Source organism: Eptatretus burgeri, chromosome 10 (assembly GCF_056783735.1).
Source record: "Eptatretus burgeri isolate ZD-2024b chromosome 10, Ebu_testis_v1, whole genome shotgun sequence".
Classification (NCBI taxonomy): domain Eukaryota; kingdom Metazoa; phylum Chordata; class Myxini; order Myxiniformes; family Myxinidae; genus Eptatretus; species Eptatretus burgeri.
Genome location: NC_140970.1, coordinates 68,889,203 through 68,902,430, shown reverse-complemented (window position 1 = coordinate 68,902,430; position 13,228 = coordinate 68,889,203).

Sequence of the window (13,228 nt, the reverse complement as noted above, 5' to 3'; positions counted from 1 at the left end):
TGGTGTTTCACAGCGAGGCAATGCATCAATGAGTTGGCCATCCCACAGATGGACGTTAAACTGAATGCAAGTCTTGTATCCTACATCATTGGTTGTTGCTGGTGAATGTTAACGATTCTATAGTGTTTTTCGTAAGAACAGCAGACCACTGTATATTGCATAGTAGCTTGTAGTTCCACAGGATGCTGTCGCGGTCGTGCACTGGCACTCTGAATAAAAGACTAATTCCTGCCTTAACTGCGGGTTGCAAGTAGTCTGGTCTTCTTGGACTCTCATTCACACCAGGTTCCACGCAGCTTGCTGTAACTCAGACTGTGGTTGACTGCGAGCAGCAGCTCCTCCATCGACAAATTTGTGCGCCCAGGCGTGTGTTCCCACATCAAGTGTGAACAGTCATCTTCAACTCCCAACTGCCACGCATCCTAATCTCATTACCGACAGAAATCCTTCCCGAGACTTCAAGGGGGCACCGCATCAGCGGCACTGCCGCGCTCCCAGAAATTATGTAATCAACATCCACCTGCTGCACACGAATGGATGAGAAAGCACGGGATGATGAAACGCTGCTGAGCAGCCGATGTTCTGCAGTGAATGTGCTTTGCTTACCTTTCTCAGCTCTTTGTCTCGTCTGTACATCAACGCATCATGTACTGTTTAACAATAAATCATCGAGCTTCATCAAATCGAATTTTAGAGTCAAATAATTACCTTGAGATCCACATTAGAATCACGTTTTGGGAAATACATTGATTTGTTGGAAATAATTGTTTGCAAACTAAAAAGAGACATTAGTCGCAATGGGAACAAACATGCTGTTGGCGCCCTCTGTCGGTTGGCTGTGCAAGTACAGGTGTAATTCAAGCGAATTTGTCTGGGAAATGATGCAAAACGATGTGGGAGTAGAGTGCATCTCTGACTTGTAATGCTTAAATATGCTTTTTATAGCATGACTGTACCTATTACATCACCTCGTTAACTTGGGACATCACGGACATGATTTGTTGGCTTCTCTTTTCACTAACATCCATGCAACTGGAGTCATACCATCAACCTGGAGGGAGGCTAAAATCATTGCCATCCTTAAGCCAGGGAAACCTGCTGCTGATTCCATCCAGCTATCGGCACATATCTCTGCTATGTACGACATACAAGTTGTTTGAGCATGTCCTTCTGGCCAAGCTCTCTCCACCGGTAGAGCCCAACCATCCCAAGGAACAAGCTGGCTTCAGACCTGGTCGGAGCTGTGTTGATCAAGTATTTGCACTTACCACCCACATTGAGGCTGGCTACCAATGCATGATCAAGACAGGTGTTGCATTAATTGATCTTCCATCAGTGTATGATCCGATATGGTGACATCGTCTTCTGTTGAAGGCTGCCAGACTTTTCCAGTGTCAAGCGACAATGTGTGTTCATTCTTCTATGCTTAGCAATCAAAGATATAGGGTTTCACTCAGAGGACAAACAAGGTCCATAAGGACTCTGAATGATGGTCTTCCCCAAGGGTCTGTCTTAGCTCCAATCCTCTTCAACATATATGTGAGCAACATGCATTGTACCACCTCCAGAAAGTTTGCCTATGCAGAAGATCTTTCCCTTGCTACACAAGCGATCAACCTTGAAGATCTCAGCAGTACCCTGACCCAGACCTTAAAAGTAATGGAGCAATACTCCATCTACTGGCGCCTCCACCCAAACCCAACAAAGACTACAGTGACTGCTTTCCATTTCAGCAACTCACTGGCTAATAGCAAGCTCCAGGTTTCCTTTTGTGGCAATCCAGTCAAGAATAAACCGTTCCCCAAGTACCTTGGAGTCACTCTTGATCACAGCCTCACGTTTCCCCATGAACACCTCAAATGGGTCACAGAAAAGATCCAGACCAGGGTAAACATCATTTGAAAACGAGCGGGCACCAGCTGTGGATCAAGTGCACGCAGTCTTCACACTGTTAGCCTTGCTCTTGTGGACTCTGCAGCAGAATACTGTTCTCCTGTTTGGGCAGAGAGCAGCCACACAAAACACTTGGAGACCGTTCTGATAACAATGATGCGGATAATCAGCGGTACACTAAAATCAACGCCTGTGCAGTGGCTCTCAGTCCTGTTCAACATCACACCCCCTGATGTGTGCCGAATGCCAAAAGATTTTCACTGTATTAAAGCCACTCCAGAGCTTCCAATCCATGAAGACCTGCAGAATCCACTAAATATGTAACTCAAGGCACGCAAACATTTCTGGGGCTCTACAAATGTTTTGAGTGATGCGGGGTCACAAAGGACAATTTGCGCAATCTCCAGAACAGACAACATTGCTGACAAAGAACTGGTAAGTCATTCGATAGAAGAGCCTCCAGGTTTCGACCTCTCCCCGAAACGGTGATTTGCACTCAACAGTCGCCCAGATCAGACTATTCATCACATTGTGAACGAGAGAGTTCCTAGAACACAATACCCTGCGCAGTGTTACACTAGGAAACTAGACGCAGGAGGACGCCATTCGGTCCATCATGCCTGTGCCACATCAACACCAGACCAATTTTATCCATCAAAACGATGCAATTTAATTGGGGGAATGAGGGGAGGAATGTGAATGAGACAATGTGGCAAGCCCAGGGATATCCCAAGGGTGTTAAAATAAAAATGGGGAAATATATTTATTTTATTTCAAGAAAAAAGAAAAAAAGCAATTTTTTTGAGTTTTTTTTGGGGGGTAGGGGGATGGGTGAAGGTGGTTATTGGATGAGAAACAAAAAACAATAACCACACACTACCCCTTGACGAGACCCTCGCAGACACGATAGTCCGCATAGATACACAATCAATCATCCATACTCGAGCTACCTAATGCTAGGTTCCCACCACCACGATGCGCGACACGATTGATATCGTGGTCTTAATCGTGGACTAATCGTGGTGATCTTATCAGATATTATCAGATCTTGAGGTCAGTCGTGGCAATTGTGTTAATCGTATAAAAAATTTTTTGAACGGTTCAAAATTTTTCTACGATCAACACGATCAATTGTCAATCGGGATCATCGTATCAGATCGTATTGCATCTAATCGTGTTTCCTAAGTGTGGTGATCAGGATCGATCTTAGACAAGACAAACACCACGCTTTGTGAGACCACGATTTCAATCGTGCCGCGCATCGTGATAGTGGGAACAGACTTTCAGAGAAATTCCATGATCAGCTACGAATGGCCAATCGTGGCGTTCGCAACGGAGCGCACGACAGTGGGAACCTAGCATAAAAGCCTGCCAATATCCCTGTACCCTTCGATCTCCAATACTTCCAGGTAGCTATCTAATTCCAATTTAAACTTATCTACTGTTTCTGCTGCCCCTACCTTTCCAGGAAGACCATTCCATGCATTAACTACTCTGTAGGCCTGGTGTTGGCTTAGCAGCCAGGTTGGCTAGCTTAGAATCCCAGGGTCCTGAGTTTGAGCCCCGTTGGCTGCTGAATTAACACCAGGTGGGGTTGACTCAGTCTGTCATCCTTCTGAGGTTAGTGAAATGAGTACCAGTGTATTGGTAGGGGGGCACAGCATCAATAGCACGGCTGTGCTTCCAAAACATGATAGCGACCCAGCAGCCAAGCTGCCATATGCAAGAACAGAACTACTCTCTGAGTAAAAGACCCCTACCTGACCACCATCTTTACTCTCCTCTTCTTTCCTCTCAGGCTATGGCCCCTGGTCCTATCACTGTCGACTTTGCTGAATAATTATTCTGCACTTATTATGTCTATACCCTTCATTATCCTAAACATCTCTGTCATATCTCCTCAAAACAATGCAGAAGACTCGAGTTTATATGCAGAAGACTCGAGTTCAAAAATGTTAAGATTTATTGCCGCATCAGATAAAAAAACCAATATGCCTCAACAATGTGAGGCTGGTTTCATGTCATCATTTGCGACTTAATTTATACGTTGGGCATAACCCAGCCTGGCCCAGCGTATTTGATTTATTTACGTCTGTTATCCTGATAAAAAAATTATGTTATATTATGTATACGAAGTTACAACGTACCTACGCCCATAACCATTCTATAAAATATCTACATAGCCCATAACCATTTAATTATAAAATGATGACGTCATAATTCGGAAACCGGAAGTACAATTCTTTTACATCGGGACACTCCCGGGTACATGTTCTGTCAGCATGTGAAGTTTGGTGAGGATCAGTCCAGTACTTTTCGCGTGCATAGGTCACAGAGAAACACACACACAGACACACTTTCAACTATATATATATATATATATATATATATATATATATATATATATATATATATATATATATATATATATATATATATATATATATATATATATATATATATATATATATATATATTGCTATTTATCATGGTTCTTGGAAGTATTATGAAGACGATTTGTGTTGTGCAGTGTTCAAATATATTATATAATTCAATTTAAATAAAGATTTAAAGAGGTTTAAAGGTATATAAATATATTAATTCCAGGTTTTACCACCATTTTCTCCAGCAGCTGTTACACCACCTTATTCAATACATTACATTAGTTATTCGTACCTGTTGTTTGTGTCCTTTATAACCTCCTTAAAAACAGTAGGTTTCCTGTTTGGAATTATTTTCAATTTTGTTTGAATGGCAGGCAGGCAGACAGAATGAAAAATAAAAAAAATCAAAATCCTCTCTGAGCATTTGTGATCAGGACGAATTAAAGGCCAAAGTACTGTTAAACGGGAAAACTTGTCATCCTATTCATGTTCCAAACATAACATTCAATTTAAATAAGTTGTTCCTCGATCATAAACTCACAATCAGAAACTGATAAGACGGACAGACGGACGGACGTACATGAACCGATTGCTTTAACCCAGCTTTTCGCTTCGCGTGCACGGGGTGGCCTATAAGGAGAGTCACCTACAGGAATTTGATGAATGATTTAGGGTAATCAACCAAACAACAGACAGTGCTGTCACTTGGCTGTCCAACTTCGACTTATATCCGTGAGTTGTAATTTGTCATCCACAACATCAGATTAAACCACATATTAATTGTTACATAAAGTTTGTTTTCAATAAACATTACCTCTCATGTCGCTTTCTGACTCGATACGTCCACCTGCTCATCGAAATCCTTTTGAGAACATTTTAACTCGTTCTTCTTACCTGCTTGTCCACTTGATAGTGACGTCATGGGGTCCCTTTTTCAGCGCTAGGGGACGCACGTCTCTTATAATGCTTTGAAATGTTTCTGCTGATTACTAGAAAGAGGAAAACAAGGCTGTGATCACTGTGGTAGCCTAGATTGATGTGAAAAGTCAAAGTATTTCCAAGTAAAGTACATGACACACGAGCTGAATGAGTGATGTCACAAACGTACGAATCGACAATCCGAGAACGTCGACGCTAACTGGATTGAGCAAAATACATAAATTATTTTTCATTGGTGGTAACTTCACAATGTGTATTGTGACATCATGCACCTGCATCAGTGAGTAGCAAAGAAATGCTGAAAATTTTCCAAAAACAATTGGTGGCCATCTACTTATTACATCTGCAAGGGGAGGAGAAGAGGGGAATGTAATTTTTAAATCCTCATACTTTTGCATCCGTAAGTATATGACATCCTTGCCTTTTTATTACACTGGGAGTGCAGAGTGCATGAAGATAAAATTGTGGATATACAAAGATATACAAGGAACTTCAAAGAACGAGGAGGCCTATTATTAATCTCATCAAACATGTATAATCGTGCCAACATCCCAATACTCCCCCATCCCCATGACTTCCAGATACCGATACTACTCAATTTGAAAACTATCCACTCATTTTACTGTCACTACCCTTGCAAGGAGACCGTTCCATGCATTCACCACTCTCTAAGTGAAAAGCCCCTCCCTGGTTTACTACCGTCCGAACCCTCTTCTTTACTCTGAAACTGTGACCACTTGCCCTGTCAGTGTCCATTCTGCTGAGAAATTATTCTGCCATAATTTTGTCTCAACTCCATACTCTTCATTGTGTTAAACATCTCGATCACATCCCCTCGTAACTGTCTCCCTTCTCATGTAAAAAGTCTTCTCTTTCAGCCACTCCTCATAGCTTTTTCTAGTTTGGCCCAGGACCAATGTAGTTGCTCTATGGAGCACTCTTTCTATGACAACTATACGTCCTTCCTCAGATGTGGTGACCAAAACTGAACACACTACAGTGAATTCATACAACACCTTACCCCATGCAGTCTTGAGATAAATATAATAACAATAATAAAAATATAACTATAGAAAAAATATAATTTCCTTGTTTGAGGTCACTTTCTTGATTTTCAGATGTACAAACACACATACTTGTACATACACAGAGAGAATCGCTTTGCAGGGGTGGGTGTTGTGTCCATGACCTGACCCTGGGAACCCACAGCACATGTGCAAAATTTGGTAGATTGGCCAAGCCGTTTTTTTCTATGATTTTTAGACTTGCATATTCATATGTGGAGATAATTTTCTTGTTGGAGGGAGGGTTTGGGGGGATTTTTTTGTGTCCTTAACCTGACCCTGGATTCCCCGCCAGATTGTGCATACATGCTGGGGGTAGGGCTGGGGGAGATGGAGGGGGGGGATTCGCAGGCTCAGGTCAATGGCACAAAAAAATCCCCCCCCCAACACACAACGAAATTCTGTGTACATATCTGTGTATGTCTGAATAATGAAACACAAGACTAGGCAAAAGTTGATTGGTTAATCCCTCCAAATACGAGTGAGAGACGTGATTTGGTCTTGTTTTTCATTTACATGTTAACTGCTATTGACAATGCCCATCATGGTAAATGCTTGGGAGCCTTGGTGGTGTGCGTTTCTGTCTATGCTGTCACTGATGATTCGCCAATAAGTAATGAAACCAGTCCAGTAGCTCAAGGGGTGGGTAACATTGGGGTTCTCATACATGTACAACTTGTGAATGTTTAGCACCTCGAGAAGAATTCGGGCAGAGTTCGAAACAGTAAAGGGTTTACCTTATATAGCTTCTCATGGTCGATTTAAGCAGCTTTCTTTGGCTCGAAGAGCATGGGTGGAGTATATATATATATATATATATATATATATATATATATATATATATATATATATATATATATATATATATATATATATATATATATATATATATAAAATATGGAATAGGCAAAGCCAAGAAGTGAACGTAGAATTCTTCTTACATTCGCTTCTGACTTTACCTATTACCTCAACATTACCTTCAGAACAACAACTACACCGCCTAGAACAGGATCTCATCTAAAAATATAAATATTACCTCAACATTACCTTCACAACAACAACTATACCGCCTAGAACAGGATCTCATCTAAAAAGATAAATATTACCTCAACATTACCTTCACAACAACAACTATACCGCCTAGAACAGATTCTCATCTCAAAAATAAATACTAGATTGAACGTAGAATTCTTCTTACATTCGCTTCTGACTTTACCTATAACTTGTTCACAAGTGTATATGCAATTTCCGGTTACTTTGGCCTGGATTCGGGATCAGCGATCAAATAATGTAAATCACGATTAAAAATTATTTTTTGATGATGCGGGAGATATCTTTATTAAAATCAGTGGAGGAAATATACACCATGTCTGATATTATTTGGGTCTTTCATGTCTCCGACGATGCCTTTATCTCCCGGCATGCATCATTCCCCATGACAAAAACCGGAAACAAAAAAAAAAACCAGAGGCAAAAAAAAGGAAGCAAAAGGGTCATGGGCAACGACACGGATTCCCAATTGCCATGGTATGTTGTAGTTGTTGTTGTTTCCTATTCTCTCATGTGCACGCGTTAAGTAATATTCACAAGATAATTCCACGTTATAATTCCACGGCGACCTTACGACCTATAAAATATAGCCAAACGACGTAGGGCCACCCTGAGGCCACTGCAGAAACTCTGCGGTCGCCACATGTTTTTGTCAATTCAGAGGGCGTACGGCCGCCGTATCCTCGCCGTAGAGCAAATGTGACTTAGGCCTAACTCAGGCACCGATCCCCATCGTAACCGGCACGGCACGTGACGTCATCGTCGGCCGGCCGCGCACCAGCCTACGCAGCCACGTCTACGCAGCAACGTGTCCTGTGATTGGTAGCTAAATGGCGCATCGGCCACGCCTATGCAGCAACGTGTCCTTTCATTGGTTGGTAAATAAATGGCCATAACTTGGGAAGCACTTGTCCGATTAATATCAAACCTTGAAAAGGCACATCCTCAGGTCCCCAGCAATATACCTGGCAAGTTTCAATTAGATTGGACCAGTGGTTGTCGAGAAACAGCGGTCACACACACACACACACACACACACACACACACACACACACACACACACACACACACACACACACACACACACTCTGTAAAATGGGTAACCATTTGTATTTAATGAATACAAGCACACAAAACTTTCCAGTTGAATATGGAACAGTTCGAGTAATGTTTGTAGTTGTATTTAGGGCCTAGCATGTCCACCTCCGTGTGCAGTGACTGATCAACTCTCGTGTCTCGTCTCTCGAACATCAATGGTTTCACGATTTTCGCATGTGTCATGGTTTTCCATGTTATTTTATGGGATGGATACGTTTTGTGGTGTAACGTAGACTACATGTCGCTGCTCCGTGACGGACAGTAAATCACAACTCCACAAAAAGGTGAAACTCAGCACGAGTGGAACTCAGCAGGGGATTCTCGCAGAGGCTTCAACTCGCGTCTCCCGGGGTTATACCTCGTAAGAAAAAGTCTTTTGGGAGGGCAATGCTTGGAGGCAACGGTGGGGGGGGGGGGGATAAGACGTCTGGCGAGCAAACGTATCGTGGGTAACGAGTATGTTTTGGGGGTCGCGTCTCCCTGGCAGCGTCTTGCTACCAAATCGTGCCCAGCGGTCTCGCGTGTGACCAGAGGCTCTTCCAAAGGTCTACGTAATGGTTTCATTGATTTAGACTAATGCTGTAAGGACAATGAACATCGGACGGGACAGGCGGGTGCGTTAACGTATCTTAAATTATTCGTTCTTCAACGTTGTACTATTTCATGGAACAAGCATTTTAGGAAAGGTAGATAGGGATTTCTATTCATTATTTCCCTTTATGTACAAAGTGTAGGCTCATGGAGTAACTGAAAAGTAACAAGATGTAGGGAAGGGAAAATACAAACACTGATAACAGGTGCAGGTACCAAGGAAATTAATGAATGTGAAAGAAAACAAGAGAGAGGAGGGGAGGAATGTCATAACCTGTGTGGCTGTGAATAAAAGAGCTTGGATTGGTGAGTTATAGTAGGGACAGAAAATATCCAACAGGATGATACTGCAGAGGTAACCTGTGTGGCTGTGAGTAAAAGAGCTTGGATAAGTGAGTGAGAGTAGGGACAGAAAAAAAAATCTCACCAACCTCTGAACTGTCTAGCCTGGGTTCAATTCCCAACCCAACTCTATACTCTGATCAAGTTATCACCAGTACCTTGAATAAATTACAAATTCCTGCCATAACCCTCTTGCAAACCCACTCTTGGCAAGTGTGATAAGTATGTTGATACCCCCAATGTGAATTCACGTAGGCCTTTGTTCTGTAGCGGGCGGACAGAATATTGACTGAAATGAATGAATCAGATGGTTAGATGAAATCAAGGAACTAGGTGGAAACAACCAAATGAACCTTCTTGATGCTGCTCAAGATCACAGAAGCTGGCAGAACATAGTCAGTCATGAGAGGGTGGAAATCATATAAATACAGTGCCCTCCATAAGTATTAGAAGAGTGAAGTCAAATTATTTGAGATAAAATTATGAATGAGGCAAGAGTAAAGAAATTCAGCTTTTATTTCTTGGTATGTATATGTATACCTACAGCATATGTTTTACCATTGTAGAACAAACCACACTTTATGTCCATTTGCCCCATTTTAGGTAAGCAAAAGTATTGGAACAAATGATTGCCATGTGTTTCTTGTGGATCAGATGTTTCTTGTTGATCATTGATTGTTCACACATTAAAGAACTGTGAATGTCTCGTCTTGGTTTTAACCTTGGATTTTACCTTGGGAGTCCGCCTTTGGAGTCAGAAGGCATAAATCAACATGAAAACCAGAGAACTGTCTATGAAAGAAAAGCAAGCAATTTGGAAGCTGAAAGAACAGAAGAATTCAATTAGAGCCATAACAAAAAAAATTGGGAATAACTAATACAACAATCTGGAGCATCTTGAAAAAGAAAGAAACCACTCGTGTAATTAGTACTACACAACAGCCAGGTCCACCAAAGAAAACAACTGCAGTCGATGACAGAATAAATCATCAGAACTATGAAAAAAACCCGAAAACAACTGTCAGTGATATTGTTGCGGATTTGGAAAACTATCGCACACAACATTCAGGTTCCTATAGCTCAGTTATATCGGTAAGTATGTTTTATAGATAGCTTCCTTTCCCTTGTCTAGTGGGTGGTTAAATGTTCATGTGCTGTGAAGTTATTTTAATAGTCAGGTTTTCTTTTCGTTATTTTTACACCACCAACAACTACAACAGCGCCAGCATAATTTTACCTTCATCTCGCTTCTTGCCACCAATGCCATCGCTCACGTGCGTGTCAGCGCGGGCGGAAGCCATGCAGAATACACTTCCTCTGGCTGTTTGGTGGGTGGAGCCCACACAGAACCATGTTGCTCAACTTCCTGTTGGAGGGGCAGTCCTTTGGAAGAAGGCAGAGTTCGGGGAGGAGCCGCGCGGCGACCCTCGACCAATCGGTGTGCAGTGGGGAGGGCAGAGACCCCACCCCCAGCGCGGGGGACGAGGAAATAAGAGCGCAGACGGAATTTCGGAGAAGAGATTTCTCCACTGTCCTCATCGTCAGTCCTGGTCCTCGTCCGCCTCCTCCTCCTCCGAATGATCGCGAGCTTGGGTGATCACCTCGACTCACCTCAACTGGGTTCGGCTGTGCTATTCCGTCCTTGGGTGACCAGAGCTCCGGGAAAGAGTGGACGCCAGCCGCGCACTCGCAGCCAGGTAGCCAGCCAGCTCCCCTGATCTTCAGCCCGACTGTCCTCCGGGCTGGAGATCCAAATAAAGACCAATTGGTCCGATTCTTTGGGTGTGTGTGTGTGTGTGTGTGTGTGGCACCAGTCTGGTAAGTAATGAACTGTGTAAGTGCTTTTGCTGTATATACCCTGCATTGCTTAATAATATCCGGTTTAGCTCTGCCCTTGCATGCTTCCCTTCATTTCCCCGTTGTAATAAACCCCATTTGTTCATTGTATTTGCTCATTCGTGTCCATTCTTGCATTGACTGAGCATGTCGCGCGCTGGGGAATTAGTAGGTCACTACCGTGGCCGTTGTAACGGGACAATCGGACCGACGGAACTCGGCGACGAAACCGCTCGGGTCGCACACGGAACAAGCTCGCTAAGCCGCTCATTCCGTACGGGTGCCGTCGAGGGTGTGAAGACTCGGTAGATTGCCACGTGGTCTCTAGGTATTTTGAGGTTTGGCGAATAACCCTGTACCACGTGGTGGAAATATTGACCCTTCACAGTCCAAAAGAAAGGACCCATACTCTTCAGACTTTTCCGAAGAAGTATGATCTGAATTCCGGGCGATCGGTCGGGCCGACTTGCAGCTCCATCTAGCAGTCGTGCTTGCGGCCGATGTCCGGCCCCGCAACAATATCACCAACAATCTCCAGAGTGCAGGGGTGAAAGTATCACGATCTACCATTTGCAAAAGATTTAGACAGCGGAATTACAATGGCTACACCACAAGATGCAAACTTCTCATCAGCACCAAAAATAGAAAGGCCAGATCAGAATTTGCCAAGAAGTACAGACATGAGCCAGTAGAGTTCTGGAACAAAGTTGTATGGACAGACGAGATCAAGATAAACTTTTACCAAAGCGATGGAAAGGTGAAAGTCTGGAGAAAGGAAGGAACTGCATACGATACAAAGCATACGACCTCATCTGTGAAGCATGGCGAAGGTAGTGTCATGGCTTGGGCTTGCATGGCTCCTCTGGAACTGGTTCACTCATCTTTATCGATGATGTAGCGAATTATAGCAGCAGCAGAATGAATTCGGAAGTGTGCAGAAACATTTTGTCTACCTATGTACAAGAAAATGCCTCCAAACTCATTGGGCAGTGAGTGCTTCACCATGCAGCAAGACAATGACCGAAAACACACTGCCAATGCAGAGTTCATCAGAGGGAAAAAAGTGGGAGGTAGATATGAACCTGGATGTGACTGGATAAGTCAAACTCCTGATTTAAATCCAATGTATTTCACTTGCTGAAGAGGAGTCTAAAGTCAGAAACCCCCAAAAAAACAAACAACTGAAAATGGTTGCAGTAAAGGCTTGGCAAGGTAAACGTAAAGGTAAAGGTCAGAGTTCACAAATAGTACATGCATGACAGTCCCAATACTACACACCCCTCAGTTGCTGGACCAGTTTCATCGCTTGTTGGCAAATCATCAGCAATAGCGTAGACAGAAATGCATACCAACGAGGCTTTTTACAGCTGTGGAGGAACTCTGGGAAGTGTTTGAAATAGCAAAGGGCTTACCTTGATGTGCATTGAAATGGGTTATCAAATGGATGTGCTACCGACCACAAAAAGATGCACATGTTGAGGTGTACTAAAGAACACAAGAAACTTAATGAATTATATGACAAAATACAAGAAACCGCATCATTGTATCTATTTTACTTTGGTTGTAATAACATTTTAAAACCGTAGCAAGACTTTGTGGACAGCCTGTACTTCGTTCCAAAGCCGAAAATTATCTTCATGTAATCCATGGTAAGTTTACCAATCGAATGTTTGAATAAATCAATAAGTTGTTAAACTCATTTTACTCTCTCCTTTTCTTTACAACAACCAGGTGCATACAACAACTCAAGACATCGCTTGTTTAACCTCCCATTTTGAGCTTTTTCAACCAGTACAAGAATAAAAGGCTTCCTTGTTTTTTTTTCCATGGGCTTTTGCGAGCTATGATTAAACAGACACTAATTTTTGTTCCAAGTAAATCGATTATTAGCTTTCTGACAGTACCATTTTTATTATTCTACAACAGTAGGAACTGCAACATTGAAGCTTGAGGTTCTGCTTTTTATTTGCAAGATGGATGGATAGAATAACACCCATTCCCTTTGGGAGAAAAAAAAGGTGTCAATATCGC